Consider the following 19,959-nt stretch of genomic DNA (forward strand, 5'->3'; position numbering starts at 1 on the left):
TCACAACACCAGAGGTTCACAGCGTTCTGTGTCCAATTGTCTCTTGTTAAACCTGCCAGGATTAGATGCCATTTATTTGAAGTATTAATTAAGGCAATCCCTGGGGATCGAGTCCTGTAACAGTTCATTAGCAAATATCAGAATTATTGACCGTACTTGCCTAACCCGTGTTGCCGGAAATCAAAGGATTTTAATTGGAACATTTTTTTGACGTTAAGAACCGAAGCAATGCAGATCTACAATTGGGTGCTTTCACATCAACCAAATCAGAACCATTTTTTATGACATCGGATATGACCCCGCCATGACCCCCCAAGACAGTCATTATTAAACACATCAAACGGAACGGAATGTAGTGTCAAGTGAGTGAGTATTGTTTTACGACGCCTTCAGCAGGATTCCAGGTATGGCATGATAGGGCGTCCTTATCTACTAGGATATGTTCAAAATATATTGGCAGTTAAGTCACTTGCAGTTTAAGTATTCACCGTTCACATGCATAATCACTTTTTACGGCAAACATGGGTTGCTGTAGAATAGGTCTTCAGCAACCCATACTTGCCGTAAAAGCCGACTGTACTTGTCGTAAAAGGCGACTAACGGGATCGGGTGGTCAGGCTCGCTGACTTGGTTGATTCATGCCATTGATCCCAATTGCGTGGATCGATGCTCATGATATCAATCACTGGATTGTCTGGTCCAGACTCGGTTATTTACAGACCGCCGTCATATAGCTGGAATATTGCTGAGTGCGGCGTTAAACAACAAACCAACCAACCAACCGTTCACATGCTCGCGTGCGTAAATTTACTATGCGTTCACATGAAACTTAACTAAGGTGCGGAAATAATATATGTAGCTTATGTAAGGCAAACATATTCATCAGACTGTTGACGACTTTCAACTTGACAAGGTTGCTTTTCAATCCAAGTCGAATGAGAAGAGAGTTACCGTATAGAAGACTTCCCTTGATCCAACAAGTGTTTAATTTAATCTGGACACCATTTACTCCTTAAAACCCAATCAAGACACTATCCGCCCAGCTCTAGGTGTGCGCCAAAAAACCCGTTGGTATTGCTGTATACTGAAGAGCGTCAACTTTAACTTGCCAATTTGATTGGTGGTGGCAAATCAACAGATGTATTAATAAGACCATCCCCTGGCATTGGCTAAAAAAAACATTCAAACAACATATACACACAGTGCACATTTGCACTTATGTACATATAGATATATAGATAGATAAAGATATATATATATATATATATGCAAATATACACATAAGTAAACGCGGGAGGGGGGGGGGGGGGGGCTAATGGCTGGCACCAATGAATCCACTTCATCACTGTTACGTGCTGCACCAAATGATTGAATTATGAATCATGACATAATTACCAAATCGACATTGACTTTGTTTACCAGATAGCTTCGTGGCAATCTGTGCGAGAGGAAATAGGAAATCTGATCAATCGAAAGTAGACATGCATGTTGAATTATTTTTAAAGTTATGTTTATTTTACATTACGAACGAGAGGAAGATATTTCTGTACAGTGCGCATACCTGCTGATGTTCACGGAAATCGATACTTCCCCTCACACGCATAGGGAACGCGTGATGCAACAGGTGTGCACCCAGTTGGTCACTCGTGTGAAACCCGCGTCGCAGGACGTCACATAACGAGTTCCTAGCAGCTGTGAGGGTGCACGGGAGGCCCAGTCGTCTAAGGCGCCTCGATTCGCTTTGCAAAGTTGCGTCCCTTGGGCACGCCAGAAACCTCTGATTGTGGGTTCGAAACCCGGTTTCTAGGTTTGTCAGCACCATACCCATGCTCGTGGGTGTCACCGAAGTGGTAAACGTCTGAGACCTGCATCACTCCGGGCTTTCCCGCCACATTAATCTGACACGCCATGATATAACTGGAATACTGTTAAAAGCGGCGTTAAACCCAACTCAATCACTCACTCACATAGCAGCTATGAGATTCCTTTTCTCCTTATGATAGATAACAATAAGGAAAACACGTCATCAATCTACAGTGGTCTCTCCGATTGTTATTTGCACGTTTGAGTACATTAATCGTGACAAACGTACCAGTGCTTAGTCATAAAAACAAACGGTGAAAAACAACTGTGCGTCATATAAAGTTCAATAAAAAAAATTTCTGAAATAAAATTATGAATCTTTCAGTACATATTCATCAAGACTTTAAGGTCGATATTCACGGATTTGCGGTGCACAATATATATAAAATATTATCATGTAGATGCTTGAGTGTGTGTTTTCAATTATGATTAGCACACAACGATTGCTTAGCTATCGGGTGCTCATAAAAAAAATACTTTACTTGAACGTCTTGTTGAAATTCAACAATTCAATTCTCTTAGCCGAGGGCAACACTCGGGCAACACTACAGCAGGGCAACACTCTTGACTTGCCAACATTAAACTTCCGACCCTGACCCCCAGCGATGCGCCCACGTTTGCACGCCACGCGTCAGGCGTCCAGAACGTTTTAGTTCAAGTGCAATGGTATAGGGGTGGCATCAAAACTCAGGGGAGAACACAACTCATCATTTGTAATGGCAATTTGCCTGGCGTATCCTACCGGGACGACATCGTTCGACGTCATGTTCTACCCTTTGCGCAAATGCAGGGATGTAACGACAAGTTGCACGAGATCATTCCCGCCCATTGTTGCACGTGTTGTAATAGCCTTTTTGAGGCAACATAACATTGCTGTTCTGCCACAGCCGGCTGCTTCGCCAGATCTTTCCCCATAGAACATGTCTATGATGAAATGGTGCGACGCCTACGATAGGACCAGAACCAGCAAGCCGAGTTCGGACAATCTTTGGTTGCCATTTGAAACAACATCCCTAGGCTGTTTTCAATCATCTGGTGTCTTCAAAACGCCACCGCTGCCCTGCCTGTGTCATCGCAGATGATGGTCACACCCGATATTGACTTTGTTAATCGAGTCGATAAGCCCCCTCTCTTTTAGAGCCTGTCTCTCTGTCTCCTGTTACCAGGTATGTTGCGATAAAACATTCATCGTACAAGCCAGTGAGTATGGTCTCACAGATCATACATGTGTGACTTGCACGAAAGAAAGCATGTGTCAGAAATCTATCTATGACACTCGCCCCAAAGCCATACAGATCAACTTTAATCAACAAATACAAACACACTCACACACACATACACACACTCAGACATATATGTACTTCTCCAATTGATTCCCATGCACAATCATTCCTACTGCTACGTTCACTGAACATGAATGTAAACAAATAACCAGAAAATAGCTTTTATAAAGTATCGCCGCGAATGGCTGCACAATTGCTGATGCGGCGTTAAGCAATATTCACTCACTCACTCTTATAAACTAACAGGTTCCTCTCGAGAGTAGTATTCATTTAGGTTTCCCGGCTTTTCAATTTTCTAAATATTTGTGAATTTACTAGAGCGCAGTGTTAATGGATTGTTTGCTCCATGCACTATTATAAGCCTGAACGTTCTGAAATGCACGTATTCACGATGTCATAAGTCTTGCAAGACAAAGTCTGTTTCATCTTTCCATGTAATCCAGTGTAACTTTAAGTCTTCTCATGGAATACTAATCTACAGATAATACTGATTAAAGCAATGACACCTTTAACAACACGGACAAGATTGAGAAACGAACCAAAGAATAAAAAACAACAAACTGCGAACTGCCGCGACTTCGACGGCTTGGCCACACATCAAACCGCACCAGCACTCGGGAAAAAAGCAAAGCCTTTTGTGACAAAGGTATTTTCGGTCACTTGGATATGTCAAATTTTTAATTGATGGGGAAACCTTCAAATCTTGTCTTTAAAATTATTACTCATGATCAGACGCATCCTGGTGACACATCTGGTGAGACATCTAGATCGACTCATCCTGGTGACACATCTGAGAAACCGACAGCAACCAGCATCACGAACAGCTGCAAACATCGAGTTGCGAGTTGCATCGTCGCCAAACGACAGAATTGAGCGAAATGTCCATCTACGGAGCCAGAGTAGTTTCAAGATTGATCAATACTGCCAAAATTGGCTGACACTTAGTGGGACAAACAACTTAACTCATAAGTAACGGTAAATCAAAAATAACGGTAAATCACAAGTAACGGTAAATCATGAGTAACGGTAAATCAAAAGTAACGGTAAATCACAAGTAACGGTAAATCATAAGTAACGGTAAATCACAAGTAACGGTAAATCATAAGTAACGGTAAATCCTCCATTTGTATTACGTGTACAACCTAACAGATCTATATCTCAACAGTGTTGGAACGTCGCGATAATTTGTCATTACTTGTACCTGCACCAGGAAGGTTCAGTGAGTGAGTATGGTTTTACGCCGCTTTCAGCACCATACCGGCGGGGTACACCCGAAAAAGGCTTCACACATTGCACCCATGTGCCCATGTGGTCGCAGTACATGCAGCATGGAGTTAGTGGCGGCGCGCTTATGTTTGCCCAATACTTACTCTTTTCATCATCACGTCTGCAGCACGCCCAACAGCATCCATATTATAGGCGAAACCAGTGTCAATCGTCACGGATGAATCAAGATTACACATGTCACAGGCTGATGGACGCTTACGTGATTGTGTGGAGACGTTGCAACGAGCGTTATGCTGATTGCTGTGTTCTGTAAGAGGACCGTTGGGGAGGAGAGAGTGTCATGGTGTGGGAAGCTTTAGTCATCATCAAAGGTCTCCTCTACATGTCTTCGTGTCAACGTGTGACTACTGTAGCAGTGGTCTACAGCGATAACGTTCTTTGACGTTATGTTACACCTCAATTCATGGCTCATCCACAACTCTAATACCCTGTTCACATGCGCCTCTATACATATGTGTATATGTGCATGCGTGTGTAGAAATACATACGTGAGTATACTTGTCATGACATTGTGAACGCGTTTACTCATGTGTGTATATTTACGCCAGGGGCAAATTGGAAACAAATTCATATAAATTTGGATTGGCCTTTCCTAAGCTTCTATCCAGGCGTGAATGCCATCCTTCGAGGTGATTATTGTTCTCGGTCCTGTATTGTTGTGTTAGTTCCACATTCGAATCTGAAAATGGGCTTCATCATACACCCATGTAGATGTCACGTAGTCAGTGAAGTTGTTCAAAAGAGGAATGTCCGGCCTATCGTCCTGGATCTCCAGCCATGCATCTTGAACTGTGTCTGGTGGCAGGAGGGGAAAGGCAGGCAGATCGTCTGATGATTCTCTGGATTTCTGCATCCTCTCTGTGGAGTCTAACGAAAGGCCGTGCGGCCGATGTTGATACCATATGGATGTAAAACAACATCTTATTCTAAACTATGAAATTGTAGACAATTTCATTTATAAAGCAACATCTTCCTTTTCTCTCGCTGTTACATTGTGGACCATTCCATTTTTCACCAGGTAAAATAGCATTTCACTACTCTCAGTCTGCCTACACTAATTACTAATTTATACTCAGTCTGCCTAAAAAAAGTGTAGGCAGATTGAGATGTAGGCAGACAGAGAAGTTACCATTTGCATCATGTCTGGAGCAGGTGCAAATGTAAATGTAAATTTGCACTGTGTGTATATGGTGCAATGTGAACGTTTATGTCAACGTAAGAGGATGATCTAATTAATATCTGTTCTTTTGTCAACACCAAACAAATTGTCAGCAGTTGCCAACTTTTATGCGTATATACGGAGTTGGGCGGACGGTGTTTTCTTTTGGTTTCAAGGAGTCACAACTTTGTGTACAAATTAACTTAAACGTTTTTAAAAAGTTTCGGTGAAATAACCCTCTTCTCATTCAACATTGATTGGAAAACAACCTGTTTTATGTTGAACAGACTAACGAATATTTGTGCCTTACGCAGTTTACATACTTTATTTACACACCTAAGATGCGTTTCATGTGGACGCATAGTAAATTTACATGTGTGTATGTATAGTTACACTTGTGTCAAATTGCTTATGTTAGTACATGTTGTGCATGTGAACGGGTACAAGTCATACAGGACAACGCTCGTCCCCACACAACCGTGGCTTTAATGGAGTTTGAAGACAGAACGTCACCAATGTCAAACAATGGCCTTCTCCGTCACCCAACATGGCACCAAAGGAACATGACTGGGGTGAGATGGGACGTCGACAGGCAACCAGAAGGCAGCCAGCAATTGGAAGCAGCGCTCGTGCAGGAATGGAACCTCCTTCCTCGGGCTTTCTCCCCGACACTAATCAATTCAGGCTCCGCGGCACCGCTTGTATACATGCTCCTGAAGACCATACAAGGGTTTGATAGACGTTATTCAGGCTGCAAGAAACTTGTCTTTTTGACACTCAAGGGATAATTTGCTGAGCATGAAGATTTCCAATGAACATTCATATTGTAATCAACACATGCCTCAAAGTTGTTAACAACTATTTGCCCTGTCGGAAAATACGAATTAAAATGTATGGATCTATTTATGTGTTACGTTTGCAAGAACGCCATGGAAATTTGCGTTTCTTTTGTTGTTCAGCATATGTTAATTATTGCTGAAGGCAGCGTTAAACAACACACAAACTATCACACAAATTTCTTAAATGTTCCCCTTACTAGCTGGAGATCTTCTGGAGGTGGGTGAATGTGCGGGTGGGTGTGTTGGGGATAGGGGGTGTGAGTGAGTGTAGTTAAACGCCGCTTTGAACAGTATACCAGTTATATCAAGGCGTGTCGGCTTGATGTAGGAGGGAAGCCCGAAGTGACACAGATCTTAAACATATATGGTGCAAACAAAGCTAGTAACAAAATCAGAGGAAATAGGGGATTCGAACAAACGATCACAGGTTTTCGACGCGCCTGAAGAACGCAACCCTGCATAACGAATGGTGGCGCATAACAGGGCTGAGAACAACGGTACATGCTCCAATACTGGTCGGAGGCGCTGAATCTGGGTACACTCCAATATAAGTTCCCCATTGTTAACGCCGCACTCGGCAAAATGTCAGCTAAGTGACGGCGACCTGGGTGAAACAATCCACTGACTGACATGACCACTAATCTACTCAATTGGGATACGATGACAGCGAATCTGACCCCCCGAACCTTAGTCACCTCTTACGACATTCATCGGCTGGGTCTTCATGATCACGTGGTACTTTCCTTTAAGACAGGGTGTTGGTTTAAGACCACCAACTATGATTGGCAGGTAACCCATAGCAAATGTTCCCATCAGTTCCTTTACCAAATAGCCTGACTTACCTAACGCTACTTAAATTGTTTTGGCCGGTGACATTTTGATCAGTTTCCATGTACACCGATAATATGCTGCCCAACTGGAAACCATATTCCTCACCGTCATGGTAACAAACACGTTGCCGACGTCTGTAAATTCTGCAACTGAAGCACTTTACAGCGTGTAAACATAAACAAAGTTATCCATTGAGAACCAACCTCCTTACAAGAAAAGAAACTGTTCTTGTACCCACAGTTCGGTATCCCTTCACAAAGAAACTTCTCCATCTGAAACCGTGTTAAATTATGAATATGGCGGCGAGGCCAAGACGTTGAAGGCTCTCGGGGAATACGGTTGTTTGTACTGTCGGCTACGGATAGGCGGCCATGCAGAGGGAACGCCCAAACAGTTTACCCTCGTCGCACTCCTACAACCTACTAGTATTTTATTTTAGGAAAAGCATGTAACACGAAACAAAAGTTGATATCCTTCCAATATTTTTTTCAGCACTGGATCTTTTGTTGGCATAGATTGCTGGTGACAATATTGCTAGTGAAGCCAATCGATGGTTTGTTCTGTTATCGGTTTGTTGGGCTGGTAACAAAGAACAGATGATTTACTGTAATTAAGGGTAATCTGTCAGTGATTAATCTATTCCGTGCTGACTAGGTTAGACTATTCATTAACATGAATGCGCCGTACACTGATCACGGGTTGTTTGGTAACATCAAACTCACTGTATTGTCAAAAGCTTGAAATCAATAAAGACTGGTTTTCGTCCCCAATCTTGACCATTGCCACTTGCATGTGTAATCATTGATCGAGTAATTTGTGCAATCATTGATTGACCAGGAGTTTTGACACTTAGGAAGAATATATATTAATTAAAAGTGTTATTAGTTTTACATTCAGTAACATCCCGTTCAGCCAGAAACCTTTTCTTTCAGACATTAATTAACTTTCCGTGATCTAGTGAGTCAGTGGTCTAGTGAGTCAGTGGTCTAGTGGATCAGTGGGCTATTGGATCAGTGTTCTAGTGGATCAGTGGTCTAATGAATCGGTGTTCTAGTGGATTTGTGGTCTAGTGGATCAGTGCTCTAGAGGATCAGTGGTCTAGAGGATGATGGGGCTAGTGGATCAGTGGTCAAGTGGGTCAGTGGACCAGAGGATCAGTGGTCTCGAGGATTTGTGGTCTAGTGGATCAGTGGTCTAGAGGATCAATGGTCTAGAGGATGAGGGGGCTAGTGGATCAGTGGTCTAGAGGATGAGGGGGCCAGTGGATCAGTGGTCAAGTGGATCAGTGGGCTAGTGGGCTAGTGGATCAGTGGTCCTATGGATCAGTGGTCTAATGGATCAAGTTTGCTTTGAAGAGGTGAGAACCTGAATCCTGTTCTGAATACTGTTTTAAGAAAAAACAAACTTGCAACAATGCAATTTGTGTGGCCGACAATTTCTTTTTCATTTAACAGTCTGAAGAATATTTTTTTTCAATCTCAATTTAATTTTGTTCAACAAAGTCGCACCCCCTCCCCCACCCCCACCACCCCACCCCCAATATCCAGTGATGTGTCCCTTCATACCGTTTCCCGTTCAGCTGCACTTACGCACTTACGAACTTACGGAATCTGCACATAACAGTAATACAACGTTCATCGTATCTTGAAATATAACAGTAATGCAATGTAGATAGTATCTTGAAATCTAACAGTAATACAACGTAGAACGTATCTTGAAATCTAACCGGTCTGCAAAATACCAGGTAATGTTAAACCGTTACGTTACAACGACACTGTAATCGACACAAATTAAGAAAGATTCACAAAGCATTTAAGAAATATATTTGACTACGAGCAGGTACAATTGCTAATCTAAATCGCGTTACTCGTGTGTCGAGGAGCCAATATAGTTTCTAAATATCAATGTATCGATGTAAAAGCGTGTAACGCTCATTGTTATAGTCCATACCATTGTGTGGCTCGACTTTGGCGAAACTATTAACTGATTGGTTTGCCTTGACGGAATCAATTTTGTTTAATTTGAGAGATTAAGCTTTAATGAACAAATCTTACCCGTCGTATAACGGGAGTGTATATGTTCTTCGAATCACGGTAGTCAAGCCAATATATGACGTCATCCATTATATCATGACATCATTTTATTCAGTAATAGCTCCTTCAGTGTATACATTGGAACAGAGTTCAATGGAAACTTAACGAAACCGTGTCAATAAACATGTTTGTATAATATTGGGCTTTTTGTGCCGTAACAGTTGTTACAGTCAAAACCATTGGCTGGCGGTATTGATAAAAGACGACTAGGAAGCTAAGTGATTAAATCCCAGTTTGATTTTGAAAATGAAAAAAAATGTTTTGTCGACCATTCCAACATAGCGTGACACCTACTTGGTGTGGGGAAACGTGTCTTCCACATTTCCGTAACACAAACTGATTTTACAACAGATTGCTAAATAAACTCAAGAAAATTAGGAACGCGTTTGTAGACAGAAGGCGTTTCGCGCGAAATGGAAAAATTCAATTCCGTTGTACAAATTACATGGAGGGAGCGTGTCGCCGTGCATGTGGATGTCGTCATTGATTCAGGTCGAGACGACAAATACACGTTCACACCTGCCGCTCTGACGTTGTGAACGACCAAGGTGCAGCGCGAGGCGGTGCACGTGGATGTCATGCTCCACGTGTATTCGTCATAAATTCACGGCAAACAAACACACAAAACAAACAAAACGATACGTCAGCCGCCCGAGAATAACAAATCTTGATTCTTCTTGGAAAAAGACTCCATTGGGCGAAAATGTCAAAACAGCGATGAAAGCAGAACAGATAACCGAAACGCCCGTATCCCCTCTAAAAATATACATAATTAAAATAACAAAAAAGCTCAGCGCCATCGATTTGTGTCTTGAGACAGGGTTCCTACCCTGATTCACTGTCGCGTTGATTGAATACAGGAAGTCCAGAGAGAGTTCTTCCAATACAGCTGGGAACACACGGGCGATTTAACATTGAAAGGATGTCGTTGCTTCCTGGTAAGTCTGTGCATGTGTCGTGGCTAAATGACTACACAAGTCTAACACTAAGGAAAGTTCAACTGCATAACGTTTTTATTCAGTGATTTTAGTGTACGCTGTGGACTACTTGTACGCCCGTAATTAGTATGAAAAAGTAGTTTAATATGTATATTGGGGTACGGGGACATATACGTAGGTCGTCGACCATTTTTCATTTAGTTTGTTTAAAAACGTCTGTGAAGAAAGGGTATATGCAGAGTAATGTCCCTTTGGAGCTGCACATTCCTATGATCCTTGGTTCGGATGGAACTGGTACTCGAACACACGAGCATTGGTTTCAGACACGTAAGGGGACGTAACTCTGTACTGTAAATTGCTCCGGTTCAGGCGAATGGGCCACACTGTGGTTTGAGCTAGTGTATCTTTGTACTGGAGCGTATGTCATGGTATCTGAATTGGCTAGCACTATAAATCGGCATCAGTCCGGACTAGTACAAGCAGACACACACACACACGGGCACGCACGTCGAAATATATGTGCAATAATCTTGGACGCCACGTTAAACCCCTTTTTACCTCACCTCCTGTTGGACATATAAAACATCCTTTCGTTTGATTCCAGTGTCAATAAAATTGCTAGGTGGTTTATTAGTAACCATAAGTCAATAAGTAAAGAGAAACCTGTCATAGTTAATAGATCCGTTAGTCCAAAAGTCCATAAATGCTTAAGACCGTTAACCCATGTCTGTAAGTCCCTCAGTCCAAACTATAGTTTCCTTAGCCCATCAATTCCGACTGTCCATAAACCCGTTCGTCTCATAGGTCAAGTCTTACTTTGTAACCCATAAAATGAAAATCGGTTGCCTGTCATTGATGATGCCATCGACAATATCAAGTCATTGTTTTCATTATATCCTGAGACGCTGGGCAAACATACTGATGATATCCATTGAACACCATGTTTGAGTTAATAACGGATATTCTTGACAGGGAGACCACATCATCAACGCTGAATAGATAAGCCTAATTCAACATTATGAATGACAGAAGGCTCGTGTAGCACTTTGATATTTTAATTACACTTTACGCAACGTGATTATTAGTATAAATGTTAGGGCCCACCTGGTTACTTCTGACAACACTTCTCCAAATACAACGCAACGCGGTAACATTAAATGTGATTTAGCAGATTAACTGGAAAGGCTGTCGGAGGGGACAGACGGCTGGCGCGGAGTGTTCTGAGATCTAGTATTGTTATCGGGTGGTGTTTAGTGCTCTCGAGAAGCGTGTAACTGTTGGCGCCTTATCAGAAGCTAATAATAACAGGTTAGGACATCAATTTAGACTGTCCAAACAACCACTGACCAAACTAAAGGCTCTAGCTCTTTATAAGGAGGTCACAGGGTGACACTGAAAGAAGATTATTATTTTCTGCCAAGGATGTTTATGGAGAACTGTGAGCTATAACAGGGGACAAAAGCTATATTTGTATCATGAATGATTGTAAGGCTTTGGCGGAAATACAAGCGGAGAAAATGGAGATGTTGTTTTGCGCCGCAGCGATGCATCAGCCGTATCATGGAAGCGTGTGAGTAGCCTTGCCTGGGCTAGAGTGAGTGAGTGAGCGGAGGTTAATGCCGCTTTGAACAGTATTCCAGTTATATCACGGCGTGTCAGTTTGATGTGTGAGGAAAGCTTGAAGTGATGCAGGTGAAGCCTTAGACGACTGCCCCCCCCCCCCCCCTCCAACAATGTGAATTGACGAAAGAGTACCAAGGGAAGCCTTTTCAGCTGCTGCACCTATTACATAAAAGGTACCATGTACACACCAGCAAAACGAATAATATACACTGACGATGCAAAAACATTTTGCAATTTAAAGTTTGCATATTTCATAAGCATTAAGAATAGATAATTTACATGATTTTTCTTTCTAGTCCAATAATATGTAAAAAAAGGTTAATAGGTGCAGTGTGTGAAAGCCTTTTCCGGTAGATTAAATCAATTTGCAAATGAGTTACAAGCTTCTACATGTACGATGCCATTGACGGGATTCATGCTCATTACATAGTCGGAATCGTACTATCGACTCTGTTAAAGCACGGATTTCTTATGAAAGGGTCCTGTCGTTTTTATGTAATTGGAAAATGAGTGTAAGTAAATAGCTTGGATATATCATTTGACCAAGGCAGGGGATATCTCAGAAGAAAGATGAAACGTGACAATACTGTTTTTGTGAAAGTTCATTACAATTATTAAAACTGCTTACGGCGATATTTGAAATCAGCTGATACAAAGATATGGCCTCCTTTTCAATTAATGAAAAAACGCAATTGAAATAAATCATTGCAAGGAAACAGAAATGCCATCTTATTGATCAGTCATCTAAAAAAACACAAACGAGTTCAAGTTCTTCCCAGTATCTGTAATGAGATTAAGTACTTAAGTATTCATGAAGATTTTAATATGTACTCCTAAAGAATCAAATTAAAGATCTGAATTCAAAATTTTTCAAGCTTGTTTTTTTTCACAGGATGTATGATTGAAGATCTGATAATGACTCCCAGTGCTGTGTGAAAGACGAAAATGAATCCATTAAAACATAATTCAAACACGATATTCAAGTAGAATGCATGGTGTGTGCAATATGAATTATATTACTTTAGAGATTGAATGCACATTGGCATTGATTCTTAAATTTGAATTGATATAGGGAGAAAATTGTAGGTTTGTTTTAAGTTACAGAACAGGCACCTTTTTCTCATGTCATTTAAAAAAGATTTTGAGACAATGTTGCCAAGGAGGAAAAATAAACATGGTCAATTTTACCAAATGCAAATATACATGGTTTACTGATTAAGTCCATGAGCTGATTGAATATAGGATTATGCCCGAACATAATACTTTTTCATACTAGAATTGTACCTATGTATTTCACACCGAACAGTTACTTGATTCTGAAGCAGAGCCAAGTGTTCATGTTGGTGTGAGACGTTAATCGATATTTCTTCTTGGCAGTAGAATGGGAATGATTATGAAGATGATGATATGAGGTGAGATATATGACAAGATATCGTATATTATGATGATGATGATATTTTGTTTCATTTATACTATATCTACACGTGGTTTGTGTTTCGAGTATTCGCTCTCTAATAAACTAAAATTATTATTCCCCAAGGCTGACTATGCATACGGATCTCATGTAAAAAATATGCATAAATATGTCACACATATATGTATTCATACATTCCAGAAATAAAAAAAAACGTGCTTGATGTTAAATGTCATTTTCTGATTGGATAAATAAATAAAAGGGCACATGAGGGGATTTAGTAATTAACATAATCATATAAACTTTGATTTTCATATCTTTATCATTTGGACTTTGATTTTCATATCTCTTATCCCATCGTATATGTCACAATAAATTCACACATTCAAATATTACGATTTAATAATACTGACATAACGAACGAGCTGCCATATATTTTCTAAACGCGAGACGTTGCTCCAATATATATAACAGTTACAATTACGTTTTACAAATTGAAAAATTCTCGTACCGGCGATGTCTGAAGCATCATCACCAAACAAACACGACACTGATATCTTTATAAGAGAGACTCCCTGCAGCCTAAAAGAACGACTTCCGAAAGCACTTCCCAACGAAGGAACAAATTCAGTTATAGGTAGTTCCACGAAAAGAAAATCCTGACAATGAAATATGAAGATCAACATCAAAATAACAAATTCAGTGGTACTCACCAATTTTAACTGCCGACGGACTAAGTGTTGTGAAAGATGGCTCTCCGCCCCGTCAATCAAGTCTTTAAAGACCGACCCTGTTCCCTCTGTCGTTTTATAGCGAATGTGGGGGAAGATGCCCCTACCCACTGCCAGAGTATGACGGCTCTTCAACGTCAACCTGAAGTCAGCAATGCCAATCGATCAATACTACCATCGGCCCACCTGAAGATGCTTATTAATATTAAACTATTTATACAAAGGATTGCTTTAATTGTTTTCTGAAGGCTCGTTAATATAGCTGAAAGGTGTTGGTTTTCGTCATCTGCAATATTAACCCATTGGGACAACTTTCTAATCGAGGCATGACAGTTTCTTCCGGGGGGTCAATTGTGCCAGATGGCACAGTAAACTGGTTCAACTAAGCGGATTAGGAGTCAGAAAGGCACTGAGTTCGTGTCACCGGGGAAAGGTGTTTTGTTGTGATGTATCGTGTTTACCTCATTGCCAGACTTCTAGCATAGTGTCCACACACTCTCATACCGTCCACTCACTTCAAACATTCGTATACGTCAGCTATTGCGTGAAGAAATGACGTTTTCTCTCTGATAGTAACACAAATTCGTTTAATTGGCTGCGGAGGATTGCAGTCAAAGGTTGTACGAGATGGTTAGATGAAGGGACATGTTTCGAATCTGAAGCATATCCTGTAAAATTTTGCTTCGTGCGATGATATGTTCTTAGTTTTACATTCAATGAGTGAACTTTTGAACTTTAGAAATTATATGTCAATTAAGTCTTAGTCTAAGTCTAAGGTACTAGTTTAGGTCTCACACATAAGGTTGACACATTATAGACGTGAAACACTTCCAGACCTTAACGTTCTTAAACAATGCGTTTTGAAGTAAGCTTGTATGGATGTGTGTGTCTGTGTTTCCTGAAAAGACATAATCTAGGCAACAATGATAAACCATAATAATAAACTGAATGGCATCTATAAATATTTGTTTATGACGTCGACGTCCATTGTATAGCGATCTTGCCCTTTTAGCACGACGGATGAAAACCCAGTGAAGATTCGATTGATGTTTCAGCGAACATCTGGTGTCGCAAATGTAATATTGAAATATAATGTTCATTTCTTATTAATCGCCGCTCCCACGATACATATTTTCCGGCTGCAAAGATAATAATATATACCCTACAGGATCGATTTTTTTAACGAACTCAATCGGGATTCATTATTCGTATGAGTAAGAGATGCTTTACTTGTGTATATTATTTTGATTACAATATATCTCATCTGTTAATTTTCTATTATTTTATTCCATCACGCTGTATGGATTTGATCATGCCTTATGTCCGATGCAATTCCCTATCTAAACTTGTACCATAAGTTCCCGTGCTTTTTCAATTGACTTGCTTCAGCGTGTGTTTGGGACGGATGCCACATAAGAGCAGGATACGCTGAACCTTTTGCAAACAACTGGTATCATCACCACTTGAAATTGACGGGATTCATAAACATATGCTCATGATACAGTCGGAATCGTAGAATCGACTCTGCTTTGGGCAGATATTCCTTATGAATATGGAAACGGGTTCGTCGCGTTTATTATTATGATGATGAAAATACAACATAGGAACATAACCAAGGTCGGTAGACCCTGACGTGCTTGTCAAAGGCTCAGAGAAAACCTGTGCAGGGTTGTTTCGCTTACTGTTGCCAGGATCTACTGGTCATGGTTCGAATCCTAGATCTGCCTCCATGATGGACTTGGGTTTGTCAGCACAAAACTCTTGTGTACTTTATTCACCAAAGTGGTAAGCTACGAAATAGTCACTTTTAACTCCCCGCCCCCTTCCTATCCACGCAGTATTTTAATGTTTGTTTGTTGTCTAAAGCAGCACCCAGCAATATGTCAGCCAGCTATATGACGGCAGTCTGAGGACAGTCGAGTCTGGATCAGACAATGCAGTGACAGACATGAGAATTGCTTTTTGCAATTGGGTCTTACGACAAGGCTGGGTTGCTAAAGACCAATTCTCACCCGCATCTTCACAGGGGGCCATAATATCATTTAAACCGACATTAAAACACACCTCTGTATTTTGGTGTTTTTTTTATTTTTACCAGTTGTAAAGTCTGGTCTATTTCATTAAGTAAAATGACAATTCAAACTCAAAACTATGGACACAAAAGTCTATACAGGCGTTTGACGAATTGCTTCAATAATTCATGACAATACAGAAACTTCGTGATTATAGTGATATGATGACGTTTTAAAACCGACGATATCGCGAAATGTTATGCTCGGAAGTTATAAGAATGGTATGTGTTTCTAAAGAACTTGTTGTTTTTTATTTCTCCTGTCACGACCTGGAAATGACCAATGCATCGTAACAATATAACCCCTTTAACATAGGATGCTGAAGACCAGTTCTAACCCGGATCTTCACGGGAATTGTTTAATATATGTGAATTTAGATGATGGTCGGAGCGTTAATCCTCATTTTGGACAGTTTTATTAAGCTAATTACAGAAAACCCAAATCAAACCCAAATCAAGCGAACACTCTCAAAGCATGATGGCATCTGACATCTGGATAACGGTTCTTCTTTGCTTGATATTTGTGTCCATGAACTACCGTTGTCCCTGAATTTTGCCCAGAATAATTATTGATTTGTCAGCAAAATATGAAACGTGGCTAACCTGGATCACCTAAGGCTTTCCTCCCATATCAAGCTGTAAAGTCGTGATGTCTCCGAACAATGTTTAAAGCGGCGTTAATACATCTCACTCTTTGCGATAACATACATCAAAACAATTTACCTTCAAACTAATTAAAACTAAATATTTACTAAAGTTCGTACAAACGGTGAAGCTAAAATGTCAAGGAAAAGGTCTGATTTAATTGTCTCGTGATCATGAAACTTGGAAATTGTCTTGATTCAATCTCGTTTCTCGCAGACGACGGTTGGTTAATGATTGATTCCAATTTGTTTCGTCTGGTATGAAGCAGTGTTCAGTGGTCAACACAGGACGATTTGATTTGTCAAACAGCACATTTTCGTAGCTGACGACCCACACGATTTCATGGTGTACAAAAAGACACAAGATATGAAGGTTACTATCCTCGATTAAACAGGTATTATATATATATTCTTTTGTGCCAAATACACTGGACACATTCGCAATAGAGGCTTCATTGAAAATGAAACGTCTCCCTCTCCTGTCTTACCAGTAACTTCGCACAGATATTCTCTCGCTCCTGAAGGCAATTTGATTGGGCGGAATGGACGTACTCGGAAGAGGTGGGGAGGAGAGCTGTGATTTTAATAAATGGATCCAAAACTTAAAATGAAAATTAATTTGCCCATAAAATTTCACCAATTCTGCCCAGAAAGGTTTTTCCATGGATTGTTTAAAAGCACGGACCAAGCCCAAGTGAACATATGTAATATCACCGTAGTGTAAAGAAGTGAGGTAAGGTGAGGTTTAACGTCGCATTCAAGAATATAGCACTTATATAGCGACGAGCATGCACGTGTTTGTGTGTCTGGCTGCTTGTACTAGTCAGGACTGATGCCGATTTATAGTGCACGCTCACTGAGATACCATGCAGTTTAACATTAATACCCCACTCAGACACAGCATTCTGACTCCGAGCCTGCCAGTCCTTGTTTTAGCACCTTGATGCCGAGTGCCAGACAGAGTAACAACGTCTTTTGGTATAACACGGCTGGGGATCGAACCCCGGACCTTCCGCTCTCCGGACGGACGCTCTACCACTAGACCACTGAGGCGGTCCAGTGTAAAGAAGCAGTATATGTACATTGTTGTTGCATTTCCCATGACACCATCGGGCCATAACAATGAAGAATGTTGCTATGGGTCACAAACTTAATGATCTATTAATACAATTGACAATGATATAATTCCGACCTCGTTCACGATATCGCATGCTCATTTGAGGGCGTTGGAATTCGTGCAAAGTTGCGTCCCTTAGGCGTGTCAGAAAACTATGATCGTGGTTTCCAACCCTAGAATCGGCCTGATTGTGTTCCTGGCTTCTAATTGGGTTTTCTCACACATTAAGCTGAAAAGCCGTGGTATAATAGAAAACGTCAAGGCCGGAGATTATCTGCCGAAACAGATTCCACTGGGCCTATGAGACAAAACATGTGAAAACAATAGGAAAGGATCGCTGAAAATCAGTTATGACACCAGATGTTCGCGCAAAGCTATATGTTGTACAATGTGGCGTTAAACTCGCTCCGTCACATGACGAATTATTTAATGTTTCGTGTGTCCTGTAATACCATCTCTAGATAGACATTCATACTTCATAAGGGTCTTAAGGGTTTTAGAGTTGTGTCCCTTACCCATGCAAGGATATGCTGTCCCAGACTCGGATAGTGTTTTTCAGGCTATCGGCATGATGTACACACTTTGATTTGGACAAAAATATAAGCGTAAACTACTTGACACGTGCATAGTTACGCCTTAGCTTGTACAACAAATCTATGCTCGTGGATTCCCAGATAATTCATCATGATGATGATTCTTCTTTTGTCAGCATCATAACCGTGCTCGTGTGCTTCATCCTTTTGTTCTTTATTCCAACATTAAGCAGACACGCAGTGGTACTTTGAAATTCTGTACAAGCGGCATAGAACTCAGATACTGAAGTACGATAAGGTACAATATCCTTCAGCTCGCGTAACGGAAATATGTCCGAAATGACGACTACGTTGGCAAGAGTCCTTCTTTGATATGAGGGGTATAAGAGAGAACGCCGTGTTGTGAAGTCATCGATCACGCTAGCAACATTGCCTATTTTACATGATGGCAAGGAGCTTGAAAAACTGTACAAAGCTCGTGTTGATTACTGATAATGGTCGGCAGAAAAAGTGTACTGTTTTTGATAGAGGGCACCGTAAACAGGGGAATGGTTTATTGACAAGAAGGAGATACACTTGTGATTCATGATAATGCATGGCTTTTGCTGGACTTGACTTGGCCTTGACCTGGACTTGACCTGGCCTTGACCTGGCCTTGACAAGACATGAAGCTTAAACATCATTTTCTTCTGATTCCTAATACATAGGCTTGTTGGTAATATTGTTACCTATAAATACTAGTATCATCCCCAGTCTGGTTTGCTTTATTTTGCTCCTATCATTTCAGGTAAGAGGCGGTGGGGTAGCCTTGTGGTTAAGGTCACGCTGAAGACCGGGTTCGATTCTCGACATTGGCACAATGTGTGAAGCGCATTTCTGGTGTCCACCGAAGTGATATTGCTGGAATATTGCTAAAAGCGGCCTAAAACCAGACTCACTCACTCATTTCACTTATTCTCTTTAGATCTCACTATAATCTGTGAGAATTTCAGCTTCCTTGACGACTGACTATCCGATGAGATTTCCAACACTGACAAGAGGTCATCGAGATCCTCCAGTGAAGTCTGCAGAACATGTTGCTCTCTATAAGGACGTTGTAGTTAATTAATATTTGTAACGTTATATCAGCAAAATGTATCAACACCAGAGAATAATCCTTCCTAATTATCTGGCGAAACAGATTCCATTAGGCGAAACGTATATGAATGGATCACTGAACACATCAGTGATGACACCAGGTGAACAGGGTACCAATGACTTGCTCAACCGGTAACACCCGTCACACATAATTTGCATACAAAAGTAATTATGTATGTATCACAGTCAGTTATATAACACAGAAGGTCACATGTTACATAACGCTTTTACAACACAATTGTATTTTCGGTTAGTCATTGAGGAAGATGGAAAGAAGAATTTATGTCAATAAGTGAACGTTTTGTGTGTCTCACCTATTTACAAAGCAATGGAGAGAAGATATGACAAACGGCGCTCCAGCTAATTGTGAGGTATGTACGTTCATTTCAAACGCTT

General features: G+C 40.8%; 1 protein-coding gene across 1 annotated transcript in view; it reads right to left on the bottom strand.

Annotated features, from left to right (window-relative positions):
* Positions 1 to 19,959, bottom strand: part of LOC139447472 (buccalin-like) — a 132,030-nt gene that overhangs the window by 4,412 nt on the left and 107,659 nt on the right. Inside the window, exon 2 of the mRNA XM_071228861.1 lies at positions 14,044 to 14,203. The gene's annotated coding sequence lies outside the window, so the exon portion shown is untranslated. The remainder of the gene's footprint in view (positions 1 to 14,043; positions 14,204 to 19,959) is intronic.

The sequence above is a fragment of the Haliotis cracherodii genome, unplaced genomic scaffold (genome assembly GCF_022045235.1).
Source record: "Haliotis cracherodii isolate W230 unplaced genomic scaffold, xgHalCrac1.p SCAF_7, whole genome shotgun sequence".
Taxonomy (NCBI): domain Eukaryota; kingdom Metazoa; phylum Mollusca; class Gastropoda; order Lepetellida; family Haliotidae; genus Haliotis; species Haliotis cracherodii.